At 46.4% G+C, this 25,165-nt stretch overlaps 1 non-coding gene across 1 annotated transcript; it reads right to left on the minus strand.

The window, feature by feature from the left end:
* Window positions 1-21,008: 21,008 nt before the first annotated feature.
* LOC134760161 (small nucleolar RNA U13) lies at window positions 21,009-21,108 on the minus strand. The gene has a single exon (XR_010137091.1). It is a non-coding gene; the product is annotated as a small nucleolar RNA U13 (small nucleolar RNA).
* Window positions 21,109-25,165: the final 4,057 nt, after the last annotated feature.

Raw genomic sequence — 25,165 nt, forward strand, 5'->3', positions numbered from 1 at the left:
TCCCCTAGGAAAATAGACTCAAATCTCAAATGGAAATGTGATAGGGGACATCAAAGAAAGGCAGGAAAACTACCAAGAGAACGTAAATGACAAAACAGAGTGTCAGGGAAAGTGGTGGTGACAGGAGACAGGAAGAGGAGGACTGGGGCCCACAGCATCAGATGCCTGAGAAGAATGAAGTGTGTACAGAGACAGGAAGAGGACTTGGGCCCACATCATTGGATGCCTGAGGAGAATGAAGCGTGTACAGAGACAGGAAGAGGACTTGGGCCCACATCATTGGATGCCTGAGAAGAATGAAGCACGTACAGAGGCAGGAAGAGGAGGACTCCGGCCCACATCATCGGATGCCTGAGAAGAATGAAGCCTATACAGAGGCAGGAAGAGGAGGACTTGGGCCCACATCATCAGATGCCTGAGAAGAATGAAGCATGTACAGAGGCAGGAAGAGCAGGACTCGGGCTCACATCATCAGATGCCTGAGAGGAACGAAATGTGTACGGGAACTAACGTTTAAAAGTAAAATCTACGAAAGGCTTTTCAGAAATAGAGTTCCCATCAGACAGCATCACAAACTTTTAAAATCACAGAAGTGTGGTTCATAAACAGAAATTCCAGAAATAGACCCAAATACGGTGAAAATTTAGTCTATGACAGAGGGGAGTCTCCAAGCTCCGGGATGAAGATGGTCGTTTTCGTAATGGATCCTGGGACTACTGGGCAGCTCTTTGGAAAAGTACAGAATTAAGTTTCTATCTCACATTGTACATAAAAATTAACTCCCAATGGACCAGGGATCTCCATGTTTAAACATGAAACCTCATAACTACTCGAAGAAAACAATGAGTAAATTCCTTAACGTTGGTTCAGAGAAAGACTTTCCAACTATGACTCAAAATCCAGAGGTAGCAAAGGAAAAAGACTGATAAATTTGACAAACCACTTTAAATGCATGACCAAAACAATAAGTCAAGGGCAACTAACAGAGAAAATACTTATTACGTACATAGCACACGTTCTGTCATGTGGATGGGTGGGTTGAATGAACAGGTGAATTCACACAACAGGGCGCTGTGTGGCTTGAGGAAGGAGGAGGGTCCCTGTGAGGAGAAGCAGACAGGTTTCCAGGGTGGACTATCCGGTGAGAGTGGAGAAGCCCTAAGAATATTTGTCTCCAGTGCCCCCACACGAGAGAAGGAAGGGGAACAGGATCACGTGCAGCTGCCACCTGCTTACTCATTGAACCAGAAGTCTTAGAAACCGGTTCCTGTGTGGTGCGAGCACTGGGGAGTGGGAAGGGGTGTCAGGATGGGGAGAGGCTGAGCATCTTTGCTGAGTCTCTTTTCTGATAGCTGTGACTTGAAGAACATTCGTGATGTTCCCCATCCCTCCATCTGCTCCAGAAATGAGCGACTGTGACCCATCAGGACATTAGGTGGGGGGTAACCCAGGATGGACAATAGTCACAGAAAAATGAGCCTCATGCACTGCAGAGGGACAGATCCTGGAGGGCAGGGAGATGCAACCAACCCAGGCACCCCGGAAACAGCCTTGACTGGGCGGGGACACAGCAATCTAGTGAGTAAAGGTACTTATCGTAGCATGTGGGTTTGAAATTCTGAAACTAGAATCAAACAAATATGTAAATATGCTATAGACAAGGAGAGGCATCTTTTCACTCCTAAAGACAATGAACAACTCAGGCTAAAATAAACCGTGTTGTTGGATTGGAATCAATGAGACCTGGGGTCCTTGGAGAACTGATGGATGCCAGGGCTAAGACGGGGAAGATCCAGGACCAGCTTAGAGCATCTTGTGTTCCGGGAACCAAGGACGTGCCCCCAGAGAGGGTGTGTGTTTGTCAAGAGAACACAACAAAAAGCCTGTCCAGCCTGAAGGAGCTTCCAAGGGTCAGCGTGGGACAACTGAGGCAACAATATTTTAAAAAATGTATTTTGTGCCTTAGCATATAAATACTCATGAGTCCATACTGAAATAAGTAAATAATCAAATAAATGCATGTGCAGAGGGGAAGGGCCAGCTCTTCACTGGAGAAGCCCACCGGTGAGTCAACAGAGAGCCACAGTTAAACTCCACAGTAAAGAAGGGTCAGGGAGGTCCCCAGATGGATGTGGAAGCTGCTGGGTGGAAGATGGAGAGAAGCAGCTTTGGCAGCTCTGAGAAGACCACAGGTGCGTTAAGAGCGTCAAGGTTAAACTCCACAGTAGCTAGGGGCAGGGAGGTCCCACAGTGTATGTGGAAGATGGAGAGAAGCAGCGTTGGCATCTCCGAGAAGCCCACGGGTGAGTTAACGCAGTCACAGTTAAACTCCACAGTAGCGAGGGGCAGGGAAGTCCCCCGATGGATGTGGAAGCCAGGGGGTGGAAGACGGAGAGAAGCAGCTTTCGCATCTCCGAGAAGAGCAGCTCCCCCAGATGCTCATCACCGTGGAAGGACCCTGGCCCACATCCCCGTTGTCAGATGACCCCGCCTCAGGACGCCGTGACAGGACACTCGGGAGGCTCAGCTGGGCCCCCGGGGGGCTCCCGCCAAAATTCCATAGCCTCACTCCAGTCAGCAGAAAACACGGTGCAAATGAAACCCAGGCTGATTCTACCCAACAGCTGAACCGCCGCACAGCAAGAAGCGTGGAAGTCACAGCAGGCAAGCGGAGACGGTGAATACCGGAGGATGGAGGAGAAGAGGGGGAATATTGAATGAATCACGTGGGATCCAGGATGGACTCAGGAGGGGCGTGCGTGAAAAACCGGAAGTGGCTGCGTAGGGGCCGCCCTTGGTCTGCGCGGTTGCACCAGTGCCTGCGCCCACCCCGGCAGCGCCACACGCCAACCAGCCGGCAAGGGGCGCGCGAGCCGCAGTCTCTGCAGCCATTCGTGAGTCTATCATCGGTTTAAAATAAAACGTTTGGGAAAAGTGGGATGAAAAGGGAGAAAGCTGTAAGGACTCTGCACTGCGCATTTTAGGAAGGGGGACTCATCACCACCATCAAAGGCAGCTGAGAGTGAAGAAAAGCAGAACCGACACCGGGCCAGGAGAGACGCCATGCTGCCACGGCGAGGCCCTGCTGCCCACGGTGATGCCCTGCTGCCCACAGCAAGGCCCTGCTGCCCACAATGATGCCCTGCTGCCCACGGCGAGGCCCTGCTGCCCACGGTGATGCCCTGCTGCCCACGGTGATGCCCTCCTTCCCACGGCGAGGCCCTGCTGCCAACAGTGATGCCCTCCTGCCCACGGTGACGCCTTGCTACCCACAGTGATGCCCTGCTGCCCATGGCGAGGCCCTACTGCCCACAGTGATGCCCTCCTACCCATAGTGATGCCCTGATGCCCACGGTGATGCCCTGCTGCCCATGGTGATGCCCCCCTGCCCACGGTGATGCCCTGCTGCCCACAGCGAGGCCCTGCTGCCCACGGTGATGCCCTGCTGCCCACGGCGAGGCCCTGCTGCCCACGGCGTGTCCCTGCTGCCCACGGTGATGCCCTGCTGCCACGGCCAGGCCCTGCTGCCCACGGCCAGGCCCTGCTGCCCATGGCAAGGCCCTGCTGCCCACAGTGATGCCCTGCTGCCCACGGTGATGCACTGATGCCCATGGCGAGGCCCTGCTGCCCACGGTGATGCCCTGATGCCACGGCGAGGCCCTGCTGCCCACAGTGATGCCCTGATGCCACAGCGAGGCCCTGCTGTCCACAGTGACGCCCTGGTGCCCACAGTGACACCCTGCTGCCACGGCGAGGCCCTGCTGCCCACAGCAAGGCCCTGCTGCCCACGGTGATGCCCTGCTGCCCACAGGGACACCCTGCTGCCACAGCACCACGGCCAAGGCATTTGTGTCTGTGAGACACAGCACCACCCTCCCGAGTGTCCTGTATAACAAGACCTTTGAGACTTATTGCGTAGCAGGACTTTTTAAGCCGGGCAGTGCCCGAGTGAAGTCTGTGGCTCACCAGTTTGGCCTCAGCAGCTTTTGCAAGTTGCTTCTGTTCTGTTCTCACTGCCCAGCTGCCCTCAAATTCAGAGACGCCCCTGCTTATGGATGAGCTGTCACCACATGAGGGTCACCTTCTTGAGTGTGTGACATCCCATGTAGTGACGAAAACATCATTCTCCCATCATGACTTTAATAATACATTGTACAACGATGAGGGTCAGATGAGACCTCTGCTGACTCTCTTTTTTGATAGCTCCGACTTGAAGAAGAGTTGTGATGTTCCCCATCACTCCATCTGCTCCAGAATGAGCGAAAGGAATGGCTACTCCAAGAGTTCCCAGTAAGGTGTGAGATCACAGAGTGTCTGCTCAGTTTTGCATTAAAAAAATCCCTATAGCCGGGCATGGTGGCATGGCCCTGTGGTCCCAGCCACCCGGGAGGCTGAGGCGGGAGGCTCGCTTGAGCCCAGAATTTCAAATCCAGCCTAGGCAGCGTAGCAAGATGCTGTCTCTAAAACAGTAAAAAATAAATAAATAAACAAAAATCCCTAAATGGCCACAGATGCAGCAGCTCTTTTCTCTGTTGCCTGCCATTTTCACTCTCTGAGGGGCTGAAGTCGCTAATGCCAGGTCCTGTGCTTTTCAGTGACTAAAGTAGTGGATGCTTCCATTGTGTGCGGAGGAATCTTCTACTAGAAATTTCTGTGTACACCGTCTTACTTAACTCCTCAGCGTTTCTAGAATGACTCTTCAAAAAGTTAAACACAGAATCATCAATATGGGCCAGCAACTTCACTCCTCAGCATATGCTCAAGGGAGCTAAACACAGGTTCCTGAACTAATGTCTGCACACGAATGTCACAGAAACATTACCCACAATAGCCTGGATGTAGAAGCAACCCCAGCGTCCACCCCTGAAGGTGAGAGAAGCAGATGGGGGTTTGTCCCTGCAACACAGTGGCGTCCATCATACTGAGGGATGAAGTGCTGACCCAGGCTCCGCACAGACTAACCTGGAACACAGGAGGCAAAGGGAAAGGCGCCAGGCACAGAAGCTCTCATGCTGGGTGGCTCTTCTTATATGAAGTATCCAGAACAGCTACATCCACAGAGCCAGAAAGAGTGGTGGGTGCAGGGGTGGGAGCGGGTGGGAAGAGCCTGCTGTGAGGTGCAAGATTTCCTTCTAGGATGAGAAACATGTTTTGGAACTGGACAGAGGTGGCAGCTTGCACAGAATGGAGGGTGCTAAATGCTACTCAGTCTTGTAACTTAAAATGGTCGATTTTATGTTGTTTGTATATACAAGTATCTAGAGGACAACTTATTATCCCTCATTTACAAATGAGATGACAGATTCAGAGATGGAGCAAATTTGACCAATTTCCTGCAGTTAGTAGTTGTGTTGTTTTAAAATATTATTTTAAAATAGCACGTTATTTTAAAAGTCAGACTTTGTTCACTTAGCCAACTTAGTAATTATATAATGATACTCCTGCCACTCCTAGTGGTGCCTTCTATTCCAAATGTGTATGTAAATACTTCAACAGTTACGCCTGCTATCTGGCTATAAGTCATTTGGCCAGGATGTCTTTATAAAGTGCGTTCCTGTCTGGTTTCTGCTCCGTGTCTGCCTCAGCAGGGAAACGCTCCCAGCAGGAGGGGCTCTGACATTGCCTGGGGGTCAGTGGGGACCTTCAGGATGCTGAGCACAAAGTTCCCTGGGATATGGGCACCGGAAGGTGAAGCTGCAGACCCAGCCTCCTTAGAAATGATGATAGATGATGGACAGATAGATGATAGATAGATAGATAGATAGATAGATAGATAGATAGATAGATAGATACATAGGCAGACTGACTGACTGAGGAACAGACTGATAGACCCACAAATACATAGATAGACAGCCAGATACTGGCCTGCTTGTCCACCTTTCTGAGAGCCCAGTGACGTGGGTCATTTGAAACTAACCCCAACACTAATGAGCTTGGAGATAAGGGAGGAGCCAAGTTTGGGCCCCCCCAAGGTGCACCCAGTGTCCCCCGGGACTCTGCAAGGCCTCTGGGTCACCTCCCCACACCTCCTGTGGGCAGGTGCACACTGCTGGTCCTGTCCACACGCACTGAGTCCACCCCCCCAATTCAGCCCGCAACAGAGGAAGAGCCACCCATGGGAGATCCAGGCTGCTACGGCTCCTCTCAGTGCTTATGTTTTAAATCCAACATGTGTTTTCTGATTTGGACAACATTGCAACAGAATTTCACCAATGATTTTCATTAGGAATGAAGTATGAATAGCCTGCAGAGCCCTATGGAGTTCAGGATGGGGCAAAACCAGTTATAAGAGAGACCTGGGCAAGGGCGTTTATGTGCCATGGAGTCTGGGGTAAGCAGCTCACACTGAGAAAATCACATTTGTTCATGCAGATGATCGAAGACCAACACCCCTCCCCAGAAAACAGATGGACAGAAGGAAGGTCCCTGCACCCTCCCTCAGAGTCGGAGCCCCCTGCCCTTTCTCTTGGTGATATGGAAGGACACCTGCCATTTCCCTCTGGCCCACCCGGGATGGTGGTGGCAGGACGCCTCCCCTTTCCCAAGATGAGCCAGTCGTGGCCTTCCTGTGCCAGCATTTCCCAAGGAAAGGGACCTGAGCCACTCTAAGGAGACTGGGCTCCATTGGACAAGCACATTCTTTGCCAGGTATGTGTGTGGTGAGTGCTTTCTCCAAGTCCATGGCTTCACTTTTCCCTTTGCCAATGGTGGCTATCAAAGAGAAGAAGGTCTATTTCATGAAGCCTGCTCTACGTTGAGTGTGAGTCTCAGAGTTCATGTGAGGGAAACTTAATTCCAAATGCAACAGTGTTGGGAGGGGGGCCTTCACAGGGTGAATCTGAGCCCTCATTAATGGATTCCTGCTGCTATCACAGGAGTGAGGTAGTTATCACCGGAGAGGGTTAGTTATCCTGAGAGTGGGTTAGTTATCCTGGGAGTGGGTTAGCTGTCCTGAGAGTGGGTTACTTATCACGGGAACAGGTTAGTTATCAGGAGAGTAGGTTCGTCATCATGGGAGTGGGTTAGTTATCCTGAGAGTGGTTTAGTTATCATGGGAGTGGGTTAATTATCCTGAGAGTGGGTTAGTTATCTTGAGAGTGTGTTAGCTGTCCTGAGAGTGGGTTAGTTATCATGGGAGTAGTTTAGTTATCATGGGAGTGGGTTAGTTATCATGAGAGTGAGTCAGTTATCCTGACAATGGGTTAGTTATCATTGGAGTGGGTTAGCTGTCCTGAGAGTGGGTTAGTTATCAGAGGAGTAGTTTCATTATCATGGGAGTGGGTTAGTTATCATGAGAGTGGGTTAGTTACCACAGAGTAGGTTAGTTACCACGAGTGTGGGTTAATTATCAAGGGAGTAAGTTAGTTATCCTGAGAGTGGTTTAGTTATCATGGGAGCACGTTAGTTATCCTGAGAGTGGGTTAGCTGTCCTGACAGTGGGTTAGTTATCACGGGAGCAGGTTATCACGCGAGTGGGTTAGTTATCATGAGAGTGAGTTAGTTATCCTGAGAGTGGGTTAGTTATTATGGGAGTGGGTTAGTTATAATGGGAGTGGGTTAGTTATCCTGAGAGTGGATTAGTTATCACGGGAGTGGGTTAGTTATCCTGAGAGTGGGTAGATATCAAAGGAGTGGGTTATCCTGACAGTGGGTTAGTTACCATGGGAGCAAGTTAGTTATCCTGAGAGTGGGTTAGTTATCATGGGAGTGGGTTAGTTATCCTGAGAGTGGGTTAGTTATCACGGGAGTGAGGAGCCTGGTCCCTTCCTTCTTGCTCTCTTGCCTGTCCACCTTCCTTCATGGGATGTGGCAGCAAGAAGACCCTCATCAGTCGCTGCCCTTCAACCTTGGGTTTCCCAGCCTTCAGAACCATAAGAAATAAATCCTTGTTCTTTACAAATTAGCCAGTCTCAGGTATTCTGTTATAGCAACACAAAATGGACTAAGATAAAGTCCAGGTTATTTCTTTTTTATGTCTTATACTTTTGTGTCCCATTTAATAAATCATTGTCTAACCAAAGTTCATAAGGACATTCTTCTACATTTTCTTCTAGAAGTTAAATAGCTTTAAGAGTTCTGTTTTGTTTAGGATTTTATCCAGAAGACATAAAGGACTATTACAACTCAAAAATAAAAAAAAATCACTTAACAAGTTAATGAGCAAGGGCTATGACTGGACACTTTATGAAAGAAGATGTAGGAATAGCCAATAATTTTGTGAAACAAATCTTGACACATTTAGTCATCTGAGAAGTGCAAATTAAACTAAAAATGGAATACCACTGCATACTGACTAGAATATGTGAATTTAAAAGACCAATGGCATAGGTATTATGAGCACTTGGAACAACCAGAACGCTCACACACTGCTGGTGATACAAAAGGCACAGCGACTCTGGAAACTGTTCTGAAAGGTCAAACATCCACCTACTTACTGTATGACTCAGTCACTCAGTGCTTGGCATTCACCCAGAAGAAATGAAAATAGATCCTCAGAAAAACTCTAAGTGGATGTCTGCAGCAGCCTTATTTGTAGGAACAAAACACCAGGAATAACCCACTGTCTGTGGGCAGATGGAGGAATCTACTGTGGTTTATTTTAGGTTGAGATGCATTGGAGAGGCCTGAACTCCTGACACCTACAGCGCCTGGAGGAAGCTCACACACCCAGGTCTCACGCATGCCCAAGCTGAGCCTCTGATAACCGTTGAAAGACTGACTTCTCTGAAATTTATCAGCCAGCCCCACCTGGCTCTAGGCATGTGATCACGGGATGGGGCTACCTGAGGGCATGACCTGTGAAGGGGGGCTCATTGCAGTGAGGGGGGTTCATTGCAGTGAAGAGGGGGTTCATTGCAGTGAAGAGGGGGTTCATTGCAGTGAAGGGGGCTCATTGCAGTGAAGGGGGGCTCATTGCAGTGAAGGGGGCTCATTGCAGTGAAGGGGGGTTCATTGCAGTGAGGCCGTTCATCAGCAGGGCACAGACGGCAGGCCTAACATCGAGGGACTGTGGAGTCTGCGTGAGTGACCGTGCCTGGGGCCATGACTTGTGAAGGGGGGTTCATTGCAGTGAGTCCCGTTCATCAGCAGGGCACAGAGGGCAGGGCTAACATCAAGGGACTGTAGGGTGTGCGTGAGTGGCTGTGGAGAGGCCAGGATGCCAGGCACGTCCCCGAGGGAGGGCAGGGTTAGGAGAGAGAGGCCTTGTATGTTTTGTGCAGAGAGAGTTGAGATACTTGCTCTGAAGTAATGCCCAGTAGCTTCTGTCCTGAATTTAGGAAGAGAAGCCAGGTCTAGAAATGTGGAATCCCCAGGACTTGGACATGGGGATGTGGTTGGAATGACCCGGTGGGTGATGCCAATGAGAAACACAGGGGAGGGCACGTGACAGACACCCCCTGGGGCCAGAGCTGATGCTGGGGGTCAAGGGCGAGGGCATGGCTGGAATCTCCACCTGGCTCAGGGAACTGGCGGCTGGTGAAATGCTGAAATTAGTTGCTTCATGCCCTTCTTGGACCAGGCTTGAAACTGGAGACGCTATGCCAGCCCCTGGTCTGAGAGGACAGGGTGACAGGTGCTGTCATTGCCCAGGTCAAATGAAGGGTCTGAGGCTGAGGGGGTGGACAGGTTTGTCCAGGACCACACTGGTCACAGGCGCTGGAACCAGAGTACAGACACCGTTGTTCTGAGACGGAGTGCCTTCCTACTCTCTCGGGAAGCAAGGTGGCCCCTCCGAGGAATCCTGACCTGTGGGACCACACGTCAGTGTCCCAGTAACCACAGCAGTGCCTAGAAGGAGAGAAAACCACCTCCCGGTCCGTGCAAGGATGGAGGCAGACACGAAGTGTGACATGTGTTTCCAGAGGTGAGCACCTGCCCAGGAGGTGCAGAGGGTGTGCAGGACATGGGACAAGGCAGAGAGGATGCCCAGGACAAGCTCTCCGCAAGGCCAAGGGCCCAGCAGTGCACCTCGGGGACTGGCCACACAGGCAGGTCAGCGACCAGCGGGTGAGTTACTAACAATGTTCGCCACGATTCACGTTATGCACATGGAAAGGGATTTTAGGAACAGCCGACTACAGGAAGGCGGCGTCCAGTGGAGGAGAAAGGTGGGTGTGGTGGAGGCCCTGGGAGGGGAGGCCCTTTTGCCGCCATCAGCTGCCTCGTCCACAGGTTTCCCTCTCCCACGAAGACGGCCCCAGCGGAACTCACAAGTGATTAGGGAGGAGGCAGGAGGGCCTGGGGTCTCCTTCCTGCAGTCCTGCATTTGGGAGTTAAGGCTGGGGACAGGAGCTGGAGAGGGGAGGCTGGCAGGGGATTAAGATTCCACCTGAATCCAGGAGGCTCTGCCCTCTGTGCCAGCCCCAGCTCCCCTGGCCCATGAGAGCAGGTCCCATGCCCTCTATCCTCACACGTCGCTCTAGGAAACCACCAGCTATTGCTTTGTAGGAAGGATAAGTTCTTCCATGAGCACGTTTACAAATTTGCTCCTTAAATGAAGACTATATATTAGAAAACTGTCAAAAATATTTGGTGCAAGTTTTTACATCCTATTCTCATAATTTCAAAATCTAAAATCTCCTCAACACCAAGATACTTGGCACAGAAGTTACAAATTCAGGCCACTGAAGGAATCCTTGAGATAAGTCACTGGAGGCTTTCAGTGGGAATCCGATACAGTCACGACACTCAGCCAGATACTTAGGTGGGAAGTGCTTTTCTAAAACGATATAGTTTTCTAACTTGAGATCTTATTCTAACTAATGAAAAAACATAACCTTGACTCCTCCAGAGAAAAACATCCACATTCAGGTTCAAACTCCCTTAAAGTTTATGCCTTTCACTTCACTCTTAGTTCAAACCTAGACACACCCCAGGGGCCACAGCCCTGGAACAGGGAACCTCTTGGAGGGCATCTGTGAGCTGTGCAGACACAGCAGAGACTCCAAGCAGGTACATGGCACAGGTCTCCAAGAACCAGCCTTGCTCCATTCTTCACCCAGGGTAGTCCTCCCTGTCCTCCCCTAAGATGGTCTTCACCCCACTCTCCCCCAAGGATGGTCCTTACCCTACTCTCTCTTTGGTGATCCTCACCCCATTCTCCCCCCAAGATGGTCCTCACCCCATTCTCCCCCCAGGATGGTCCTCACCCCACCCTCCCCACAAGATGGTCCTCACCTCATCCTCCCCCAAGGATGGTCCTCCCCCCATCTTCCCCCAAAGATGGTCCCCCTCCCATTCTCCCCCTAGAGTGGTCCTCCCCCCATCCTCCCCCAAGGATGAACTCACCCTATCCTCCCCCTATGGTGGAGTGTATTCATGAAGTGTATTCATGAATACATGAGTATATTTGTGAAGTGTATTCATGAATAAAGAGATAACCCAAATAGCAGTAGTATCAATTAATGAAGTTAAATTTGTATTTTAAAATTTCATTCAAAGAAAACTTCAGGTCCATTGTTTTCCAAATAAATTATATCAAGCATTTGTGCAAGAAATGATATCGATTTTTTAAAACTCTTAAGACAATTGACAAAGGAGTATTTCTCAACTTCTTTATGATACAAACATTATTCAAAATAGAGGCCATTAGCAAAAAGGAAAAACAATAAGTATATCTATCTTATGAATATAGATGCAAAATGTTAACAAAATGCTGTCATATGAAATCCAAAAATATGTAAAAAAGAAAATACATTATGACCAACATGATGTATCTCATGAATGCAAGGTTGGTTTAACATTAGAAAATCAATGTAATTCAGTACAAACATACTAAAAATTAAACTGTATGGTTGCCAAAATATATGCAGAAAATCATAATATCCAACATCCATTCCCAATTTAAAAATTCTCAATAAAGAACAGGAGAGAAATTCTTCAGCCTTGTATCAGGCAACTATGCAAAACCTATGAGTGCTACCATACTCAGCTGTGGAAGACTGGAGGCACCCTCATGCTCAGGAACAATGTGAGGATATCTGTGCTTACCAAGTCTGTTATCTATCACAATGGATATTCTAGCCATGGCATATGGAAAGAAAATAAATCCATATCAGAAAGGGAGAAACAAAATGGTCTTTATTCACAACAACATGATCAGATATGTGGACAATGTTGTAAAATCTAAAAACTGGCATTTGAACAAATATGTAGTTTTAGCAAGCTTTCAGAATACACTGTCAGAATGCAAAACTAAAATTGTATGTGTTTTATTAGCAAGAAATGATATAAAATAAAATTTAGAAATCCATTTACAAAAACATGACAAAATAAAATACATTTAGAGGTAAATCTGACAAAAACTGTGCAAAATGTGCATAGCAAATACTAAAATGCATACCTACTAAAGAAGACCTAACTTGGTCAAGACACGTTCTGTCTCCAGGGATTTGAAGACTCCACATGGCCAAGATGTCAGCTCTCCCCACATTGACCTCTCCAATCAATGCAATCCAAGTTAAACTCTCAGAAGCCATTTTTTGTAGAAATTGATGAACATTATAAAGTTCATAGGGAAACTCAAAGGACCAGGAATAGTAAAACTACCTGATAGAGAAGAAGACATGCACCTGGTGGCACCACCTGACAACTATGTCCTATGAAGCTAAAGCACACTGAACAGCCTGGAATTGGGCAAAGACAGGGACGTGGACCTGTGGGGCAGGAGGCAGGAGGCCAGTTGTATGTGGCCAACTGCCTTGCCAGCATCCAACATCCATTCCAAAAAAAAAAAAAAAACCCAGACAAAACAAAAACAGAAAAACACACTTTTTTTTGCAAAGACAATTGAGTGAAAAAAATAATTATTTTCTAAAAACTGTGCTGAAAAAATTGGATACTAAAGAAAGGACTTTGTTCCATATCACACACTGTATAATTTCTTTCTTCAAGATGAATCATGAAGTTAAATATAGAAAACATATGGCTGAAGACATAGGAGAAAAGTGTTGTAACTTTGAGTTTTAAGAAGTATTTCATCTATGCTACCACAGAGGATAATTTCTTTAAAAAATGATACATTCATTTTCATCAAAACAGGAACTTGCTCTGCAAAAGACACTGTTGAGAGCACAGAAAAGTGAGCAACATGCTAAGCGAAAATATCTTCATCTGTAGCTCCCAGGTATGAATACAGAGAACCCCCAGCACTGAATAATTCCAAAGCAAAATATCCAACAACCCAGTGTGATTAAAACGCCGTAAGTGTTGCACAAACTCTTTTCCAAAACAGATAAATATAGGCAGAATGAGCCATGAAATAGTTCCTGACAGCTTTATACCACAGGGGACTGCAAAAGAGAATTAAAACCAGACGCCCCCGTAGGTCTACTGGAATGTCTAAGAAGACTAATCAAACCAGGGGTGAGATGATATCAGCCACTTAAAACTCTCATACTCTGCTGGAGGAAATGTAAAAAAAAAACCTCATAAAACGCTTCAGCAGTTTCTTACAATATTTACCATTAACCCACTGAATTACCCAGCAAGGCCATTTCCAAGTGTCTACTCAAGAGATATAAAAGCATATGTGTGCATGAGACCTGTGGAGCGGTGCTCAGAGCAGCTTCATTCCCAACATCCCACACTGAAAACCACACCAACTCTCTTCAGCTGGAGAAAAGACATACAGGTCACAATGTATTCACACAAGAGACATGAAAGCATATGTGTGCACGAGACCTGTGGAGCAGTGCTCAGAGCAGCTTCATTCCCAACATCCCACACTGAAAACCACACCAACACTCTTCAGCTGGAGAAGACACATACAGGTCATGATGTATTCATACAAGAGAACAGTGCTCAGAAAATAGGAACAAGTAACCCCAAAAAGTGCAGAAATCTCAAAATCATTGTGTTAAATGATAGAACCCACATTCAAAAGAGGACCCAACAGAAGACTCCACATGTTCAACAGCAGGAGCAGCCATGCTAAGGAGGAGGAGGCCAGGGCAATGATGGTCCTGAGTTGGGGGTCACGCATGGTGGCAGCACACACGGGGTGGGGCCACTTTCTAGGGGAGGAATATACTGAATGGCCTTATTCGTGAGGCAATCACAGGAGCACATACAATTGTCAAGTTAAAGGTGTTAATTTAAACAATATTAGGAAAATAAGTAGGTGAACATTTCACTCTTGGGTACATAGACATTTACAGCTAGAGTCCTATGTCCTCTTCCTTAAAGAAAAGAGTGTTTTCAAATCATTCATAATCTTTAATTGGTAGAGGGGAGAGAGAGAGAAAAAGAGAGAGAGAGAGAGGAGAAGGAGGAGAGGGAGAGGGACAGAGAGAGAGAGAGAGACAGAGAGAGAGATTCTCCTTGCAACTGAGGTAGTAAGCCCAACTCGACTCCAGAAGTGGGGCTTGGACCCCGGACCAGATTGAGGACTAGCCAAATCAGGGAAGAGGCAAAAGTCTCCACTAGACACACCCACCAGGGCTGTGTCACTTTACAATTGCCATGGCAACACCTGCCATGCCCCTTTACATGGCAACAACCCAAAGACCAAGAAGTTACCACCTCATTTCTAGAAATTTCTGCATAAACTGCTCCTTGATTTGCATGTAATTAAAAGTGGGTATAAATAGGAGTGCAGAGATGTCTCTGAGCCATGGCTCTGGGTGAACTGCCCATGGGGTAGCCCTGCTCCACGAGGAGCCGGACGTCTGCTGCTGCCGTGCACGGCCACCGCCTGCCACACTGGCCACCCTGGAATTCTTCCCTGGGCAAAGCCAAGAACCTTTCTGGGCTAAGCCCCAATTTTGAGGATTGCCTTCCCTGCCTCACAACCATAACATGTCAAAGCATCAGAATACGGAGACAGAGTGACAGTGAAAAACAAAAACCATGGAACATTTTATATCTGTGAATGTTATGCTTCAAAATCTCAAAAATTTTTGTTCTTCAAAGTTCAATAATGTGATTATTTCTGCAATACTAAATGCATTTCAGATTTACAGGAAGACCACTTTTATTAAGAAGTGAAGTGTTAAATACCCGGGCGATGATCATCTTAGCTGTTGGTACAATGGCTCCTTTTACTGTGGGAGTATCTGAAGGGATCTCAGATTTCAGGATAAGAATGGCTCCATGTGGCTGGAGGAAAAGAGAAACCCCCAGGTAACTGGTTCTTTTTCCCTGGTGTTCAAAATTCCGTCACATTTATAGTAGCCTGGTGTTTATCTGGATTGGAAGAAAAAAAAATCACTACAGAAACTGTTTTTCCCTAATGTTACAAAACAACCGTCATATGAGGATCAAAGCTGAGCCGAACCTGCCGGTGAAGGAGGTCCTGGGTGTGAGTGGGCACTTGCCACACACACGCTCTATCTCTAGAGAGCACAGAGTGGCCCAAACTCGAACCTGCCAGGGACTCAGCACACAAGAGCCACTGGAGCTGCCCCTGTCGTTAGTCAGCAGAGAAGGCTACTGCAGAGGAAAACGGTTCTCAGTCCTCATACAAACAGCGGACTCAGCTGTGACCACGTATGTTCATCCAACAAGCCCAACATCAATGTGCTTGTGATGTGGTTTGGTTCTGTGTCACCGCCCAGATGTCACGTTGAGTCATAATCCCCAGCGTGGGAGGTGGCTCCTGGGAGGAGGTAATGGGATTGTGGGGGTGGATTTTTCATGGACGGTATAGCACCATCCCCTTGGCACAGTTCTCATGGTAGTGAGTTCTCACGGTAGTGAGTTCTCACGAGATTTGGTTTTTAAAAGCGTCCCCTCTGCCCTCTGCCCTCTCTCCCACCCCAGAAGTGGAAGCGGCTATGTTTCCTGTACAGCCTGCAGAACGGTGAGGCAGCTAAACCTCTTTTCTTTATAAATGACCCAGTCTGGCTTCAAGCATTCAGCTTGCTTCAAGCATTCGGAAACCAGCCACTGCTGGAATTATTGATGGGCCGTGGGGATGGTTGAGAAGCAACCATCCTGATTTCACTTATGAGATAAAGACTCGGATTCCTGAAGCGGTTATTTATGCATTGTTGTTGAAAGGGCAAATAACTCCTTTGTTCTGGGCGTTACAAATGTTTCTATTTTAACAGCCTTATGATTGATATTAACTTTTTGAGCTTTACTTGGTGTGCCAAACAGACTGCAAAAATATTTTATACAAATTTTGAATTGTTGATTCATGTTAATATTAGGCTTTGGTGACTCTGAATGTGAACGTTGAGGTCAAACTGTTTGCCAAATCAGCATCTCACATTCCCACGGGCAGTGGAGGAGAGCTCCGTTCCTCACACCTCACTGACACTTCTTATTTCTGTCTCTTAGGTAATGGCCATTTTAGGGGGTGTGAAATCACATCTTGTAGTTTTGATTCTCGTATCCCCACTGACTATCGATGTTGATAATCTTGGAATGTGCTTATCGGCCACTTGTAAATCATTTTTGGAGAAATACAGTATTCTGACTACCATAGAGTTATTTATATTTTATTGTTGTGTTGTCAGAGTTTTTAAAATATCCAAGATACAATTATCTTAGATATATGATTTGCAAGTATTTTCTCCCATTCTTTAAGTTTTCCTTTCACTTTCTTAATGTCTTTTTAAACAAAACGTTTATTACTTTTAAATAAATATAACATCTTTTTTTCTTTTGTTGCTTGTGCTTTTAATATCATGTCTAAGAAGCCATTGCCTAAAGCAAAGCCATGAAAATTTTCGTGGATGTATTCTGTTAAGAGTTGTATAGTTTTATCTCTTACGTTTATGCCTGTGAGTTATTCTGAGTTACTTTCTGTGTCTGGGGTGCATGAGTAACCAACCCCACTCTTTTGCACGTGGCTATCCAGTTATCCCATTCTTTCCACCACTGGACTTTCTTGGAACCCTTCTTGAAAATGTTGGACCCCTTCTTGAAAATCAATTTACTGTAAAGGTGAGGAGTTATTCTGGACCACACACTCGATTCCACAGATCTCTGTGTTTGTTCCTATGACACCTATGACAATACGTGTCCTGATGACTGGAGCTTTTTTTTTTTTGAGACAGAGTCTCACTGTCGCCCAGGCTGGAGTGCACTGGTGCAATCTCGGCTCACTGCAACCTCTGCCTCCCGGGTTCACGCCATTCTCCTGGCTCAGCCTCCTGAGTACTGGGACTACAGGAACCTGCTGCCACGCCCAGCTAATTTTGTTTTTGTATTTTTAGTAGAGATGGGGTTTCACCCTGTTGGCCAGGATCGTCTCCATCTCCTGACCTTGTGATCTGCCTGCCTCAGCCTCCCAAAGTGCTGGGATTACAGGGATGACTGGAGCTTTGGAGTCAGCTTTGGAACCAGCACATGGGAGTCCTCGCAGTGGCCCTTTGGGGGTTTGAGGGTTTCAAGTCCCTCAAATTCCTGTGTGGAGATCTTAACCCCTAACATGGTGGTGCCAGGAGGTGGGGCTTGTGGAGGTGATGAGCTCAGGAGGGCAGAGCCCTAGGAATGGGATTAATGCCATTTGAAAAGCTACACAGAGAGCTCCCTGCCTGCCTCTCCACCAGGTGGGAATACGAGAAGAGGAGCCTGCATCCTAGAAGGTCCTCACCAGAGCCTGACCGTGTGGACTCCCTGATCTCAGAGTTCCCACCTCCAGAATTGAGAGAAATAAGTTTCTGTCATTGATAAGCCACCAAGTCTACGGTACTCTGTTACAGAAGCCTAAACTAAGACAGTCCTCTGAATTAGTTCTTTTTCAGTGTTGCCTTGTATTTTATCGTGGGTTATTTGCACTTTGAAATAAACTTTAGGATCTGCTTGTTAATTTGTGAAAAAAAGGCCACTGGAATTTTGAAAGGGATTTCATTTCCTGTGGATTCATTGGGAGAAATAGCACCATTTTAAAAAATGTCTTCTAATAAATGAATGATCTGTCTTTCCATTTATTTTCAGTTCTTCTTAACAGTGTTTTGTGTCTTTCAGTATATAAAATTTGTGCCTCTTTTGTAAAATGTATTCCAAGATATTTTATGCTATGTGAGCATAAAATAAAAAATAATCTTTTTTCTTAATTTTATTTTGAATTTTTATTTCTGAAGTATAGAAACCCAATTGATTTTTGTGTATTGCTCTTGTATCCTGAAAACTTGCTGAACTTGTGTATTAGCTATAGTAGTTTTGTGTGTTTGTGTGTCCTGAAAGACTGCATACAAGATCATGTCATCTACAAATAGAGAAAATGTTACTTCTTCCTTTGTAATATTCATGCCTTCTTCCTAATGTTCTTGTCCAATTTTCCTGGTGAGAACCTCTAGTACAGTGGTACCCAACCTTTTTGGCACCAGGGTTTTGTGGAAGACAGTTTTTCCATGAACTGTGGGTGGAAGGAGTGGTTTTGGGATGGTTCAAGCACATTACATTTGTTGTGCACTTTACCGTTACTATATATTGCAATATATAATGAAAAAAATATACAACTCACCATAATGCAGAGTCAGTAGGAACCCTGAGCTTGTTTTCCTGCAACTAGATGGTCCCATCTGGGGGTGACGGGAGACAGTGACAGATCATCAGGCATTAGATTCTCATAAGGAGCGTGCAACCTAGGTCTCTCGCGTGTACAGTTCATGATAGGGTTCACACTACTATGAGAGTCTAATGCAGTCGCTGATCTGACAGGAGACGGAGCTCAAGCAGTAATGGGAGCACTGGGGGGTGGCTATAAATACAGATGAAGCTTCACTCACTCACCCGCTGCTCACCTCCTACTGTGTGCCCTGGGTCCCAACAGGCCACGGACCAGTTCTGGCCCATGGCCCGGGGGCTGGGGACAGACCCCTGCTCTAGAACAATATAAATAAAATTGGCAAGAGTAGGCAACCTTGTCTTGTGGTTGTTCTTAGGGGGAAGCCTCTGTCTTTCACCATTAAGTGTGATGTTAGCTGTTGGTTTTGTAGAAATCTGTTTAAAGGTTATTGAAGTTTGAATCTATTTCTAGTTGGTTCATTGTTTTTATTATGAAAGAGTGTGGGATTCTGTTAAATGCTTTTTGTGTATATATTGATAGTATATATTTGTCATTTATTCTATTAATGTTGCATTACATTGATTTACTTTTGCATATTAAGCAAATCTTGCATTTCTGAGATAAGTCCTACTTGGTCATGGCGTGTAATTTCTTACGCATACTGCTGGATTGCGTGTTCTGATATTTGAGAGTTTTCTCATCCATATTCTTCAGAGATATTCACTTGTGGTTTTCCTGTGAGGTCTTTGTCTGACTTTGGTATTTCAGTAATATTGGCCTCATGCGATGCGTGGAGGAGAATCCCTTCTTCTCTGTTATTTGGGAACAGTTTGTGAAAGATTCGTGTGAGTTCATCGTTTTGTTTGGTAAATGTAGGCATGAAGCAGTCAGGTCCTGAGTTTTAGTTTGTGGGAATTTCATAAATGTAGGCATGAAGCAGTCAGGTCCTGAGTATTAGTTTGTAGGAATTTCATAATTACTATTTTAATCTTATTATTGTGATATGTTCAGATTTCCTTTTTTTCTTGGGTCACCTATAGGTTTGTCAGTTTTCAAAGCATCTTTAAATAACCAATGTTTGGTGTTTTATTTCCTTCTGTTTATTATTTTCTAGTCTCTATATCATGAATTTACATGCTACTCTATTATTTCATTCTTTTGCCTCTTTGAGTTAGTTTGTTCTTCTTTTTCCAGGTTCCTAGAGTGATGCAGCATTGACTTAAGATCTTTCTTATGTTTTAGATACATGCATTTAGAGCTATAAATTTCCCTTTTAGTAATGCTTTGACTACATTCGATAATTGCATTTAATTCATTTTGGTATGTTGTGGTTTTGTCTTCATCTCAAAGTTAGAAAACTAATTTACTTCCTGATTTTTTGTTGCTTAATTGATACATAGCGATTAATTCCCCATGTGTCCTTCTGTTGACGATGCCTAGTGTTTCCACTGTAGTCACAGAAGACACTTGTGTGCTTTCATTACTTTTAACTTTAGTCATGTTTCTTACATCTCAATGTGTGATCTTCCTGGAGAATGTTTCATGTGCAGTTAAGAGTCTGTGTTCTGCTGTTGAAATGTGGAGTGTTCTAGAATGACCACTTCGATACAGGTGGTTGATGGCACAAGTCATTTCTGTGTCCCTGATGATTTTCTGTGTGGTTGTTCTAACAATTTTTGGGAGAGGGGCCTCAAGTTCTAAGACTTATACTTTGAGATTCCTCTGTTTGTCCCTTCACCTCCATTAGTTTCTGCTTCACATCTGTGCAGGTGTGGTATTTGGTGCACAATTAGCATACATAATTAGTATTGGTATATATTCCTTTTAGGTTATTTTAAACATAATTGTATAAAGTCCCCTTCTGTATTTGGTAATTTTACCTGCTCTTAAGTCTACTTTTTCTGATATCAATATAGCAACTCCTGCTTTCTTTTCATTAATGATTGCATGACATTTCTTTCCCCATGCTTTTACTTTCAACCCGTATATGTCATGATATTTGAAGTAAGCATTTTGTAAATTACATAAAATTGGGTCATGTATTTAAACCTACTCTTCAAATATCTGTGTCTTAATTAGTGTGTTAGTCTGCTTACCCTTTATGTAATTATTGTTATGTTAGAGATTAAGTATGACATTTTTTGTCTGTTTTCTGGTTCTTTTATTTTTTTGTTCTGCTTTTCATTTCTCTTTTTTTTCTACATTCTATGGCAAGAAGCAATTTTTAACATTACTTTTTGGCTCATTTTTATATCTGTGTTTTTCCTTCATCTTCTTAGAGTGATCACTCTAGATATTACAATCTATATACATATAAATTATATATAAATAATATATATGGTATAGAATATATAAAATCACAGGCTAGTGACATCATCACGTGACCAGTTTGATTACAACATATAAACATTTTCTCCATTTTGGTTCTATATTGCTTTCCCAATACATAACACAGCTGTCTTAAATATCATCCCAACAGATGTTTAGAATCACATCAGAACCACTTTAACCATCAATGAGTATTTATTCATTTTCTTTAAGTTCATGTCAGGTGGATAATGTGCTAACGTAACAGGGTTGGAGGGTGACACATCTCACATGTGTGCATGAGTGCCCGATCATCATGCTTATGAGCTAAAAAGGATCGTATTTTTTTGCTGCTGTATTTTTCTTCCTTCAGGGTCATATTAATTATCTAGGCTTCATAACAAAGCACCAAACTGGATGGCTCGAAACAGGAGAAGTGCATGTCTGTTAGATGTAGAAGCCAGGAGTCCAAAGTCAAGGTGCCAGGAGTCCAAAGTCAAGGTGCCAGGAAGAAACATCTTCCCTGAAGCCCGTAGGTGAGAATCCCTTCTGGCAGCCCCGGCTTCTGATGTTGGGTATCGATCCCTGGCATGCCTTGATGATGCCAATGTTAGCTTCTGTTGTCACCTGGTGTCCTCCCTGTTTGTCAGCTGTGCCGTTGTAGCATTGCTGGAGTTATCACTGACACTGGCTGCCTGTTACGATTCTTCTTTAGCTATGAAGTCTCTCATGGGCCACTGAATTCCCTCTACCAAGGAAACTGAGCAAGTCTCTTTACTGATAGCGTGGTGGCTTCAAAGCCCACCAGAGCAGCGTTCCGGGTGAGGGAGGGCCTGAGAGCTTCTCTCCTCTCCCCTGGGGACAGTGAAGTGCCCTGCACCACCGCCGCCTGCCCTCTGTGACCCGGGCACAGCCACCCTCACATCATGAACCCCTGCCCTGCACCGACACCGCCTGCCCTCTGTGTCTGGGCACAGCCACCCTCACATCGTGAACCCCTGCCCTGCACTGCCGCTGCCTGCCCCCTGTGACCAGGGCAGAGCCACCTTCACATCGTGAACCCCTGCCCTGCCCTGGAGACGCAGACACAGGAGTGGTCCACAGCGGTACCCTCATCCTAGGTTTTGCTCTCTGCAGTTTCAGCCGCCTGAGGTCAACGGCAACTTCAGGAATAAATGTTTCACGAGTTTAAATCATGCCCTGCTCTAAGGAGCCTGGTGAAGTTGGCCCCAATGTGAATAATCCCCTCATCCAGCATATTCAGCCATCTGGGCGACCTGCCCATTAGTCATGGACACTGCCTGCTGCTGAGGCCGGACCACAAACACCATCATGGCATGAGGACCTGGGACTACCACAGAGGGAAAGGTGTCACATGGCCCATGGCTGCAGAGGGCATGAAGACCCAGGGCAGGACAGAGGGAAAGGTGCCACATGGCCTATGGCTGCAGAAAGTGTGAGAGTGGGAGGACCTAGGCCCCTGCAGAGGGAAAGGTGTCACATGACCCATGGCTGCAGAGGGTGCCAGGGACCGGGGTCCACCGCAGAGGGAAAGGTGTCATGTGGCCCACGGCTCAGCGTGTGTCACTCACCTCTCTCATGAGGTGGGCATGTGAGCATCTCAAGAAGGGGCCTGCCATACAATGAGATATTTTCAGAGAGAGAGAAACCACATTCACATAACTTGTATTACAATATTTTATTATATTTCTATGTTACTATTAGTTTTGTTGTTAGTCTGTTATTGTGCCCACTTTGTATTTAAACTCAATCATAGATCTGTGTTTCCAGGAAGCAGCATGGTCTAAGTTGGTGCCACTCGAGGTTCTAGGCACCCGCTTGGATGTTGGAGCAGATTCCAACCACAAGGGAGATGCTGTGCTTGGAGCATTGCAGGCTTTCTGCCTGTTCCTTCTCTCACTGTGAGGCCCCGGCATGGCTGTGGAAACCTAATGTTTCTTGGTGCTCCTGACGCAGAGTAATTTATTTTTTACTGGTGTCCTCGTTCCTGCCCAGATCTGTCACACAGCCATCATTCACAGCAAGATCCCAACCCAACGAGAAATGTGAAAACCCCAGAACGCCCTGCGGCCTCCGATAACTCACTCCCAATTTGCAATTCTTTCATGAGGGCTGCAGGCTATCAGGAGGGAGAAAAATAGAATAAAGCCCAATCAAAAACGATGAATTAACAAGTAAGAGATAATTAAAATGGGCTGGTTTAAACTTAATTAACATGCAAATAAAATTCATTGAGGTTGATATCTTGCTTCGTTATGAGCTCTGGGAAAATAGAGACTTAAAATGATTTCTGCTGAGGCGGACCCTGATCCTTGAACCACTCGGTCTGATGACCTTGCCGGGCCAGTGACGAGCCCAGACAAGTGCCTGTTCTTAAATTTACACAGAAGCACGGAGGATAAACTTAGTGATTTCAATATGTTATCCCCTTTCATTGTATAAGCCGTGAAAACTTTGAGAGTAATTGATTGAAGCATAGATTTTTCTTATTTACAAAAAAAAATTGTGTTTCTCCTAAATAAGTACAATATTTAGGACTCAAATAAGAATGAACACTGTATTTTCCTAAACTATTTCTCCTTTTGTTGTGTTTTAGTGGCACAAAAATATCCCTTTTATTTGCTGTGACAGTGTGGATAAGCCCAGTTGGCCGTAGAACACGGCTGTAATTGCATCTCGCTTTGGGTTCAGGGATAAAGCTAATCCACTTAGAGACAGATATTAGAAATTCAGATGTAATATGGCTCAAATAAATCTCATTTGAAGTAAAAGAAAGACTGCCAAATTAAGCATGCACGGAATAGCTCCTTTGAGTGCGTTCTGAGCAGAGAATGGCACCAGGTCAGCATTGTGGCTGTGATCCTGTGGGCCAGGCTCAGGTGTGAAGGCAGGGCGGGCTCAGGTGTGAAGGCGGGGCGGGCACAGGTGTGGAGGTGGGGCTGCCAGGGCTGCCAGAGGGAGTGGTGAGGAGGCAACAGCAAGGGTGTGGGGGATGGGGGAGGGCTGGGGAGCACCACTGCAGGGCAAGGGGTCCTGGGCGTGGGGCTCACAGAGGAGCTCGGCCTCCCTGGATGCTGTCCTTTAAGGGGCCCAGTCCTGTGGGGGCAGCTCCCTGGGACGAAACATCAGATGGGGCCCATGATGAACCGAGGCCAGGACACCTGTGAGTGGAGGGGAAGCAGAGGCTCCAGGAGAGCAGGAGTCCACGGAGGCTCCTGCTGCTGTCCCAGCCCGAGTCTACCTGCTGGGGTCCCAGCCTGAGTCCAGGGAGGCCCCTGCTTCTGCTGAGAACCTTTTGTGTGGGGGAAGCCGTGGGATCCCTGACCACCTGTCCCATGAGGCAGTCACAGTGGGAGGCCAACCCCAGCACGCAGCCACGACCCACGGCGAGATACTTCTCATGGGAACCCGGGACTCCCGTTCCTACCTGGTATCCAACATGAATGCCAGAGAATTCTGTGTTCACACAGTGCATGCCACCTCTTCACCAAGGCCCCCTTATATAGTGAAATAATTTTTAAGTTGTAATTTTAAAATATCAAATGACAAGGTGTCATCACATGTGTGGCACATCTGTACAGTAATAAGCACTTTGGAAACATCATCATTTATCTACCAGTGTGCCTATATTAAAAGAGTAAAATACCAAATCATTGTGTATAAATTATATCTTTTTGTGTCACCCAGTATTCACTGCAGTAAATGTGGTCCAGTGTTGAGTACCAGCTCCACACAGATGAGAAGGAAACAGGAGAGTGAACGTGGAATGCAGCCCTAGGATAGTCCCCACATGGCCTGAGGGTCCTCCCTTCATGGCCTTAGGGTCCTGGGTCCTCCTCTTGCAGCACTGGGGTCCTCCCTACTTGGCCCAGGTTGCACAGGCACCCCCCATGTGAGCAGCGCCGGGCCAGCTGGATCTCCCTGGAATGTGTGCACAAATGCTCTCTCTTGCATTTTGCATTGCAAGAACTGCAGCACTCTCGTCCCTGTCTCTGTAAGTTTTTTACCCCTTTCTTTCTCCAGAGCAACTTGGGGCTCAGATTTGTGCATTTGTCTTTAAGCAGGGGCACACACCGCTCAGCACACTCCCAGAGAAGAAGCCTTGACTATGGGAATAAAATGAGCCCAGAGGGCCACAAATACGGCTTCACATTCGCACTCTTGAGAGAAAGAAGACATTTATTTTGCTTTGTTTTTAATTGGCAAGCATCTTTTAAGCCCACGCTTCTAGCTCTCAGTGGGGGGCAGAGCACTGGCCCACGGAAGATGCCACATCTGCCCCCAGAAGCAGGGTCAGGGCTACCTTGTGTGGCAACAAGGCATGAAGGCTGCCAGTCATCTGACCCGGACACTATCCTGGTATCCAGGAGGGAG

Source organism: Pongo abelii, chromosome 15 (genome assembly GCF_028885655.2).
Source record: "Pongo abelii isolate AG06213 chromosome 15, NHGRI_mPonAbe1-v2.0_pri, whole genome shotgun sequence".
NCBI classification, from domain to species: domain Eukaryota; kingdom Metazoa; phylum Chordata; class Mammalia; order Primates; family Hominidae; genus Pongo; species Pongo abelii.